General features: G+C 28.8%; 1 long non-coding RNA gene across 1 annotated transcript; it reads left to right on the forward strand.

Annotated features, from left to right (window-relative positions):
• The first annotated feature begins 7,166 nt into the window (after window positions 1-7,166).
• LOC145963153 (uncharacterized) lies at window positions 7,167-8,504 on the forward strand. The gene is made up of 3 exons (XR_014436092.1): window positions 7,167-7,706; window positions 8,132-8,201; window positions 8,435-8,504. It is a non-coding gene; the product is annotated as an uncharacterized LOC145963153 (long non-coding RNA).
• Window positions 8,505-10,609: the final 2,105 nt, after the last annotated feature.

Genomic DNA, 10,609 nt, shown 5'->3' on the forward strand with positions numbered 1-10,609 from the left:
TTTTTTCAGGAATATTAAGAAAATTGTACATAATTATTAGTGTTTAAGAAATATCATGAATACATTCTTATGCAAATTACACCAAAAATTACATAATAATAATACACGAAAAATTATCCAAAATATACGTATAATGATTATATAATAGTAATTCATTAAATTAACATATTTGATTCTATAGTATATATTTTTGAAATATTCATTAAAAGAGTAACTGTTTGTATTTTCATATCAAAGAGTCATTAATAAATTCGAAATCTATTTATAAATTCCATATCGCGCGGAACTGAATATTTATGAAATAAATTATGATTAAAATACCGTGCTTTTTCCGCGTTCTTTTCGCGATTTTTGACGAGATTGCCATTTTAATAAAGGATTCTATTGCCATCCCTCTCAAATAATATTCTCAAATATTGCTAATTAAAAGTAAAAAAATATCGAATAAGAGTATAAAGAGTCGATGTTAAGTTAGCGATTAAGTATGTATTAGCTTCACAAAATTTAACGATCGCCTTCGATGTTATGAAATTGCGAGTCGATTATACGGATTTAATGATTTACTTTCAATTCGATTTATGTATTTACAAATTTCGTATCCGAAATAAATATTCGTAAAATTAATAAATTACGGAAACATATCATATTTATTTCCGCATTTTTTCCCTATTCTTAAACGAAATTGCCATTTTAATAAAGAATCTTACCGCTGTCCCTCTCGTGAAATAATATTCCTGAATATTGTACGCTAATTAAATATAAAAAAATATGGAATAAGGGTGTGAAAATTCGATGTGTTAAGTCAACGATTAAATATTAGCTTTATAAAATTAAACGATAACCTTCGATATTATAGAATAGCGAGTTAATTATTATCAATTTAATAATTTGTTTCTTCGGTTATATTTGTGTATATACGAATTTCGTATCGAAAAATATTCATAAATAAATTAATAAATTACGGTTGCGAAAACACCGTGTTTTTCCCGCGTTCTTTTCGCGTTCTTTTACGAGATTATCATTTTAATAAAAGAGTTATCGTTGTTCCTTTCGTTAGATAAACATTAATGAAAGTTGCGTGGCTCGTACCGCCGAGGAGTCGAAACGATTTTCATCATGGAGAATTATTTCTCATCGGTTCTTGTAAGATCCATTCGCGACGTCTAGTTCGGTGCCCTGTTAAAAATTGGGAATTTTTATTGTAAGAATGGAACTAATCCCAGGTTTTCCTGGCAATTTCCGACAGCAATGATTTCGGTAGTCATTCAACGACGAACGCCATGCGCTTCTTTAAAGTCGAATTAATTTAAGCAATATATATTTAGATGTGAGAGAAATGCATCTATTCTTTTCTTCGTTAAATATGTTCTGTCATTATTAAGAGTGGAATTATTATTGTCTAATGCCAGAAAGGTATAATAGTAGATTAAATATGGATATAGCATTGTGTATAAATTTCTATTTTTTAAGTAATTTTATATTATAATTAGTTTTTATTAACTTTTTGATAAAAATGATTACGAACGAATATATTTCATTAATTAGTAATTAATTCTCATTTGAAAAATTATTTCTAGGTACTGGGGATATTAATATCAGTTTTTAGTTTCTTTTAAGAAACTATTTGCAGGTATTGGACCTCCATCGCCATTTTAGAATATTAGTTTTTAGATATATACCATTTTATATATATATGTATAATAAAATACATGCACAAATTAACGTATCCAAAATATTTTTATAATTTTTATTAATATTATATATTATATGTACGCGAAATTATACATGAATGTTACATAAAATGTGCGAATACTTAAAAATTTTGAGACGAATCGAATGGGTACCCTTATATCAGCAAGATATTGATTAAAAGAAAAAAAATTATTAATTTAAACATTATAAGAATAAGAAAATTTTAGAAAATTAATCTAGAATTAATTATATATTTAAAATTATTTGATTTATTTTATTTTGCACACTATTCGAATTGAAATTTTTTAAATCTTGCTGTTATCGGGTTCGATTCGTCACGCGCGCGCAAACGGTACCCCAAAATTATTGTGTTCGCACATTTAACACAAACTCCAATGGTGCATGGATTTTATTATTTATAAATATAATCGTTCGTAATCACATTTCTATAAAAATTGCTATATCCATTTAATTTTTAATAAAGAAATATATTTCTTAATAATGGAAGAACATGTTTTCTGACGTGAATATCAATTTCGTGAATCGAAGATAATGATGAGGGAATTGTCGTTGATTTATTACTGAAATCATTGCTATTGGGAATAGTCCGGAAGATCCGAGATTCGTTCCCTCCTACAGTGAAGTTCCCGACGTTCAATGGATCACTTAACTTTTTTTCGCAGATTGATCTTGCGAAATCTGATGAGAAACAAGATGCTAATCGTTTTCCATTTTTAAGATCGCTCCTCTTTTTATCGCATATTACCGGTATATCACCCGCGTATTTGATAACTTCGATTATTATATTATAAAAATTATATGCAATTAAATATTTGAAATATTATCGATTTATTTATTCGTCGCGTTTTCTCGTGAATTCAAGTCGCGATTTATCTTATAAAGGATTCGCAAATGAATCGGACAGTGAGTACTATATTCGTAAACATTATAGACATCAAATTGTCTGTCGAAATATTTTCGCATTTATATGATATTAATTATATCGCGCGCGATAATAATGTCTATTGAGGGCGCTTCGATTATTATATTATAAAAGATATACATATCGCAATCGGATATTCCAGATATTATCGATTTAATTATTCGTCGGGAATTTTAAATCGCGATTTATTTTATAATTTAATATTTTATAATTTAATCGTTGACTTACATCGAATCTTTGTCTATCTTTCCACGTCTTTGAATATTGTCTTTAATAGTCCGCGCAAAATGCACCAATAATGCAAATACTTTCTCCTACAATCGAAGAAACGATCAATAATTTTATTAATGACTTTTTTGATCATGATTATTTACGTTTATACGTTATTTATATAAATCTAATTAAATTCTATTAAATTCTATTATTGTATGTCGATTATTAATAATAAATATCGCGTAATTAATCATCACTAATCAGTCTTGTCTGGTCTATATAAAAATTTTTAGTAAATTTTATATTATACGTATACTTTGGACACTTTCGTGTAATTCTGTATAATAAATTTTATTTTGTATTAAATTTCAAATATTTTATATTAAATTTGTATTATATTTTGTAATATACATTGTATATTATATATTCTGTATTAAATTTTGTAATATATTTTGTAATATATTTTGTAATATATATATTTGTAATGTAATTATTTTTATACTACATAATTTAATATTTTGTAATGTGTTTTTTATGTAAATTGCAAATTATTATTATAATTTACGTTGTATACATTATAATTATGTAATATATATTTTATATATGTATTATATTCTCTGTTTGGAAACTCTGTATTAAAAGAAAATAAAAATAAAATAAAAATTTTCCTCCTCAATGTATCTCGCTATGCCGGCGGTAACATACGCTGATATTCATATTCTTATATTTAAATTCATTTTAATAATGATCTTAGATCGGGTCTTAAGATTCCGTACAGTTATTAAAATAGTTGTGTAACAATTTCCAACGTATGGGCACACACATACAGGTAAGTACGTATAGGTAAGTAATTTATAAAAATTATTTATCACGTTTATATATTATTTTCAAAATAATGATTTAATTGTTTTATAAATAATCAATTAAATAATCTATAAATATTAAAATTCTTCATTAATATTTCGCGTGTATAATATATAATGCATAGAATATTTCGGCAACGAATTACCAATAATATGTTCAGCTTTGTTGATATAAACAGTAACGCGTTATTGTTTACATATTACGGTCTCGTTGTCATGTGTGTGTGTGTGTGTGTGTGTGTGTGTGTGTGTGTGTGTATGTGTGTGTGTGTGTATAGATGTAAAAATGTTTTAAGGCTTCAAAATTACAGTTATATTAAATTTTAAGATTACCTTTGATTAAATAAATCCCAGTATGGGTCCTAGGTGATTGTGCGAATAGTTCCCAGAGACCGGATATTAGTGTTCAAAGATGAGTCGTCTGAGAGGTTTTTTAGTTGCCCAACACTACCCCATCAGATCCGATCGATGCGCTATAAAGTGTATTTCTCCCTGCGCGAAAAAACAAAATTGAATTAATTAATACATTATTCAAAAACAATCGAATAAATTCAAATAATTAGCTCCGTGATGAATTGTTTAATAAATAATCAAATTTAATCAATAAATTAAAATCTAATAATTTAATATTCCGCTCGTGTATATTTTATAGTATATAAAATATTTCGACGAATTATCAATAACATAATGGTCGACTTTTACAACGTAAACAATAGCGTGCTATTGTTTGTATGTTATGGTTTTGTTATCATTTGCTCGGTGACATTCGAGCAGTAAAGTAATGATGCGAAATGCTTTGTATGTTAATTAATTGTTTAATAAATAATCGTTTAATTAATCTATAAATTGAAAAACTTCTACAATTTAATATTTTCATGTATATATTATAGTACGTAAAATATTTCGGCAACGAATTATCAATAACACGGTGTTCGACTTTTGACAATATAAACAATAGCACGCTATTATTAATATGTTACGGCTTTGTTATCATTCGCACGGTGATACTCGAGCAATAAAGTGGTACGAAACGCTTCGCATATTATCGAATTTCTTTCTAAATACGATTACGATTAATATCGAAACAATTTGATATAATTATTAATAATTAAAAATTAATTAACTTATGAAAAACGACATAAAATTGTATCGCAGCGATAAATCCTTATCGAATCGTAATCATTAATTACTGCGAATAACAATTGAAACAAAGGATACATAAAAGGGGATAAAAGAATTAATTTTGTTACAATCTTTCGATTATTAATGCTTATTATAATAATTTCTCTAACGATACTTATTAAAATTAAATATATTTCGATCAATTTTAAATTTTCTTAATCGGCAATCACTCATAGAATATTTCAACGACGAATTATAACAATAACATAGTATAAGTCGGCCTTGGCGATATAAACAGTATCGCGATAATGTTTATGATACGATCATTCGCACAGTATCCTTGAACAATAAAGTAGTGACGTTTCATATATTATCAAATTCTTCCTTTCCATAGTCAACCTTGGCGATATAAACAGTACCGCGGTAATGTTTCTGACTTACGATCATTCGCTCAGTGGCTCTCGAGCAGTGAGGTAGTGATGTGAGACGTTCCATATATTATCAAATTCTTTCTCTAACGACAATTGCAAGTGCAACGAGAAACTTTTCGTGAGTGAGTGTAAGTGCAACGAGGAGTTCAATCGAGTGTAACGAGGATTGAAGTGCCACGAGGAAAAAGCGAAGAAAGCAAAAGAAAAAAGGAGATCTTGGAAATGGATGGATCAATAAGATATGATGTAAGTCATTAATATTTTAATTATTTATTACATTAATTATTTATTATATTGTTGCGTCCCCGCGTCCCATCCCCTTGGATGTATTCGTCACCCGTTGAATTCTTTCGGCGGGAAGTACGTCGACGGAACAAGATTGTTTCCGCGCGCGTTGTCAAGATGTTATAAACAACGACTGTCAGAGAGTCTGAGCCCAGCTGTCAAACTGTGCGGACGCGCGTCTATCTCTGATCCGTTTTACGATTATTCTGAATTTTTCTGAAGCGTGTGTCGATCGATTGTGTCACACGCGTTCGATATATATCGTTTCGCGGACGCAACAATGTATAAATTATTTATCAATAGTATATATTGTTGTATAACAACGACGGTCAGCTGAGTCGAAGGATAGCTGTCAAGCTATTCTTCCGGACGCGTTTTACATTACGGGTCGTTAACGCGAGATTTCCCCTGTTATTATTTGTTGTTTGTGTATTCTGTGTTTCTAATTAAAATTCTTAATTTCCGTTAAGAGTGTCTTGTTATTTTACGCGGTACGCGAGTGCCCGATTGTGTTGAACGCGCTTCGATATCTCGAAGTCGCCGCCGCGGATGTAACAATATATTGAAAATTTATATATTTCTCGTTTGATTTTATTTCTTTAATTGTGATTCAATAGTGATTTTAAATTGTAATATAGAAAAAATAGAAAAAAATAGAAATTTTTTTATTTATCATATTTTTAAAAGTTTATATCTAAGAAATATAAATTATTTTGTAATATGCAATTTATAACATTAAAATATATCTATTTAAAAGTAAAAATGTAAAAATTAATTGCGCGCAATAATTAGTTTTAAAATCAATTATTTTGAACATTGCTTTATATAATAGATTTTCTCTTATCTTTTATATTTTTATTTATCGTTTATATTTGCGAATTAAAATTTATATAGTATGTTACAAAATAAATTATATATTATATTATATATAAAATTATATATAATATAACCCTCCCATGGGGTACACCTTGTCGCGGTGGGAGGGCTTAGTACTTGGATGGTGCCTTGAGGTTTATCTTAAATTTTTCTATTTATGATAAATCTTAAGGAGCCTGAAGAGGAAGCCAAGTACCCTTTCGCGTCGTCGGTGCCGTCAACGTGCCGCGGACGGCAAGCGCTTCGTTACCGCGTTTTCGCGTTGTAGTATTCTCGCGTCGTCGCGTTTTCGCGAAACTTTTGGACTTTTTCATATAAAATCCCAATTTCATTTATTGTCACGAGTCTCTACTTCAGATGCCAATTAACTGGGATGTTTCACCGAGTTTGCACACGTTGCTATGCAACGTACACTCGCGCCTTGTGCATCGCGGCACTTGGTGATGCCGGCCGCGCAGAACGTATGTCCAGTACAAAATGTACATGGGCGCGCGGGTTCGAGCTTCGCGCTCGATCGGCTTAGTGATGGTCACGCTCTACTTCGTCAAGTGATTCGGCCCGAATTGTCTAGGACTCGATCGATTGTTCGGAATGGTCGTTAATGTGTCCCTTCTCTTTGCTCGTCTACAGCCACACGCCCAGCGTGTGTTAACCCTGTCGAGGAGTCGAGTGGATTCCCCTAGGCACGATTTTCGCTCGGTAAAAGGGGTTGCCTCCCCATTTTCTAAATTGCTGAATGTTAGCATTTAAAAAATGTGGGTATCCTCTTCTTTTACCGTCTACTAGCCTTGTGTACTGCGCTAGTGATATAGCATCCGTGCGGGTCACCTGAAATCGTGCTTAGCGGGTCCAGGTTCGATATGAGATAGGATAATTATGCGCGAAAAAGAGCTGGTGAACTTCATTTTCCTCTATTTCCGTCAATCGTTTCGTCTTCTTTCCGGTTTGGGCCTAGTCCTTGCTCGTTGTATCGTTGCATTCCCGACCGGTTGGCTCGAAGCTGATTCTCAAAAGTGAAATGGGATTTTCGCTCGTACCGAAACCGGGTGCCGTTAAAAGTATATACATATTAAGTATATACACGCGCGATCAAATATACAATTTTTAATCGCATCGAAATAGTGCGGACATCGTTAAGTATCGCGCGTAAAATAGCGGAAATAGCGATATAAAAATATCGCTCGTGAGTGCGGGAGTGTCGTTGAAAGTATCGCGCGTTAACAACATCAGAGAAGGAGGAGGTCTGGGAGAGACATCAGGCACCGGTAAAGCAACTCTATGGTAAATAAATTATATTACTTATATATAATTATTTATTAATTTCTACGCGAGATTTAAATTAAGTAATTAATCGCGTAATTTAACTTTTTATTTACATGACTTAAACAAGAGAAAAAAGCGAGAAATTTTTACATGAAAACTGTAATCTAAAAGTTTTTACTTTTGAATAGCTTTTAATAGTATTATTAAATCATTAAACTTATTAAAAAGAATTATAATTTATTAATAGAATTATAATTATAAACTTCTTAATAGAAATATTAAATTATTAGTTAATAGTAGAATCTTTTTCAAAATTTATAAAATTGTTTATCTGCTTATTGTTATATGCGTTGGATATAAAATTAAATACATATAATAATAATTTTTTGAAATGTTAATTTTTTGACCGTAACTACAATTGGAATCTTCTTTGTATGTTACAGATCAATGAACTATTGTAAGAGGAGGAGGAGGCCTGGGAGAGGCATCTTGCATCGGCGAAGCAACTTGATGGTGAATATTTATTATTTGTATATCGATTGTTATAAATCGCACAATAAAATATTTGTATATCGATTGTTATAAATCGCACAATAATAGTAGAATCTTTTTCAAAATTTATAAAATTGTTTATCTGCTTATTGTTATATGCGTTGGATATAAAATTAAATACATATAATAATAATTTTTTGAAATGTTAATTTTTTGACCGTAACTACAATTGGAATCTTCTTTGTATGTTACAGATCAATGAACTATTGTGAGAGGAGGAGGAGGCCTGGGAGAGGCATCTTGCATCGGCGAAGCAACTTGATGGTGAATATTTATTATTTGTATATCGATTGTTATAAATCGCACAATAATTCGTTCTTATAATTTAAAGGAATTAAAGAAAAAATTAAAGAGAAAGATTTTTATAAAAATCATATTAAAAATTTCTATTTAAAAAATAATTTCAAACTTTATAAATTCTTTCCATACGTGTTTATATCTGCTTATTATTTTACACACCGGATATGAAATTCCGCACAATAATAATTTTTTGAAATATTGATTGTATTTTGAGCTGTGTTATAAATGAATTTTATATTTGCATGTTACAGACGTAGTTTCAATAACGACAACATAGTTTCGATAAAGACAACTCCGTAACTTCAATAACAACCCTGTAACTTCGATAACGACAACTCCGTTATTGCACATCAATGGCCCGGTGAGTGACAAAAACTTTTATTTAATTTTAATGTAACGGATCCATAGAGATTGCAGATGTAGATTGTAGATAAATCTGTTGCCTTAAAATGGATGAGCTAGGATAGTTTAAATTAAATAATTTTTAATAGATTCGTTCGAAATGTAATGCATCACGAAAATATATTGCAGTATTTTAACTATAAAGAAAGAAGATCGAGAAAAGATTATTTTTGTATAAATTTTACCTAATTTATTGAAAAGAACACTAAAAATTTTATCAATTACATCTGATGCTAATTTATTTTTATAACGCGCATTTATCTTATTCACTTATCTTATTTCTAATATCTTATAGCTCATCCATTATAGAATTTGTTGTAGATATTGTTTTTAAGCTTAATATAAAGCCAAATAAATCATTAATGAAATAACTTGTAATATGATAAATGTAATATGATTAATGTTATACACATATTAATTTTATATTTTATTATAAATTGTGTATTACTATAAAAATTTATTATTTATATATATTATTATAATATCAATCAATCTTTATTGGTAATCTGGACAGAGGTTTTTATATTATCAGAATTTTATATATTATACTAGGCTGCTAACAACTAAAGTCAGGATAACCATTTACAATTGGGCAGGATACATATACAGATTAGATTAATATATACATATTATTTCATTTCGCCGGCATTTATTAAAATAAATATAAACTGCAACGAGATAAAAATAAATATAAGCAGTTATAAAATATTAAAATATAGTATTAAAATAAATATACAAGCAATAATTATATAAATTACAATTGCATCTTTCGAGAGTGACAGTGTTATGTTAAATTCTGTGATACCCGGAATAAATTCTGCCCAATTATAAACGGTTGCTCTTGTTTTATATTTTACCATATGAAATATGGCCGTGTTAGCACTCTAATACAATATATAGAAATTTGTATTTTGGCTTTATTTCAGTTTAAAAAATGAAATTGAATTTATTTTTAAAAATGCTTTAAAAATAAAATCTAAATTATTTAAATTATTTTTTTCAGGAATATTAAGAAAATTGTACATAATTATTAGTGTTTAAAAAATATCATGAATACATTCTTATGCAAATTACACGAAAAATTATCCAAAGTATACGTATAATAATTATATAATAATAATTTATTAAATTAACATATTTAATTCTATATATTTATTGAAATAATCATAAAAGAGTAACTGTTTGTATTTCCATATCAAAGAGTCATTAATAAATTCGGAAAATTTTTATATATAAATTTTAGATATATATGTATAATTTTATATATTTTAAATTTCATAAATATTTGATTAGAAACTTTACAAATATTGCTAATTTTCGTGTCGGTATTAAATATAAAAAATGTAAAAATACGATGTTAAATTAATGATTAAATACAAGCTTCACAAAATTTGACGAACGTCTTCGTTATAGAATCGCGGCTCAATTATAAATTTAATGATACACTTTTCGTTAGATTTATCTATTTATGAATTCCATATCGCGCGGAACTGAATATTCATTAAATAAATTATGATAGCGAAAATACCGTGCTCTTTCCGCGTTCTTTTCGCGTTTTTAGACGAGATTGCCGTTTTAATAAAGGATCTTATTGCCGTCCCTCTCAAATAATATTCTTAAATATTGCTAATTAAAAATAAAAAAATATCGAATAAGAGTATAAAGAG

Source organism: Camponotus vicinus, unplaced genomic scaffold (genome assembly GCF_025532165.1).
Source record: "Camponotus vicinus isolate PSW18456_S1 unplaced genomic scaffold, iyCamVici1.0 SCAF_12, whole genome shotgun sequence".
Lineage (NCBI taxonomy): Eukaryota > Metazoa > Arthropoda > Insecta > Hymenoptera > Formicidae > Camponotus > Camponotus vicinus.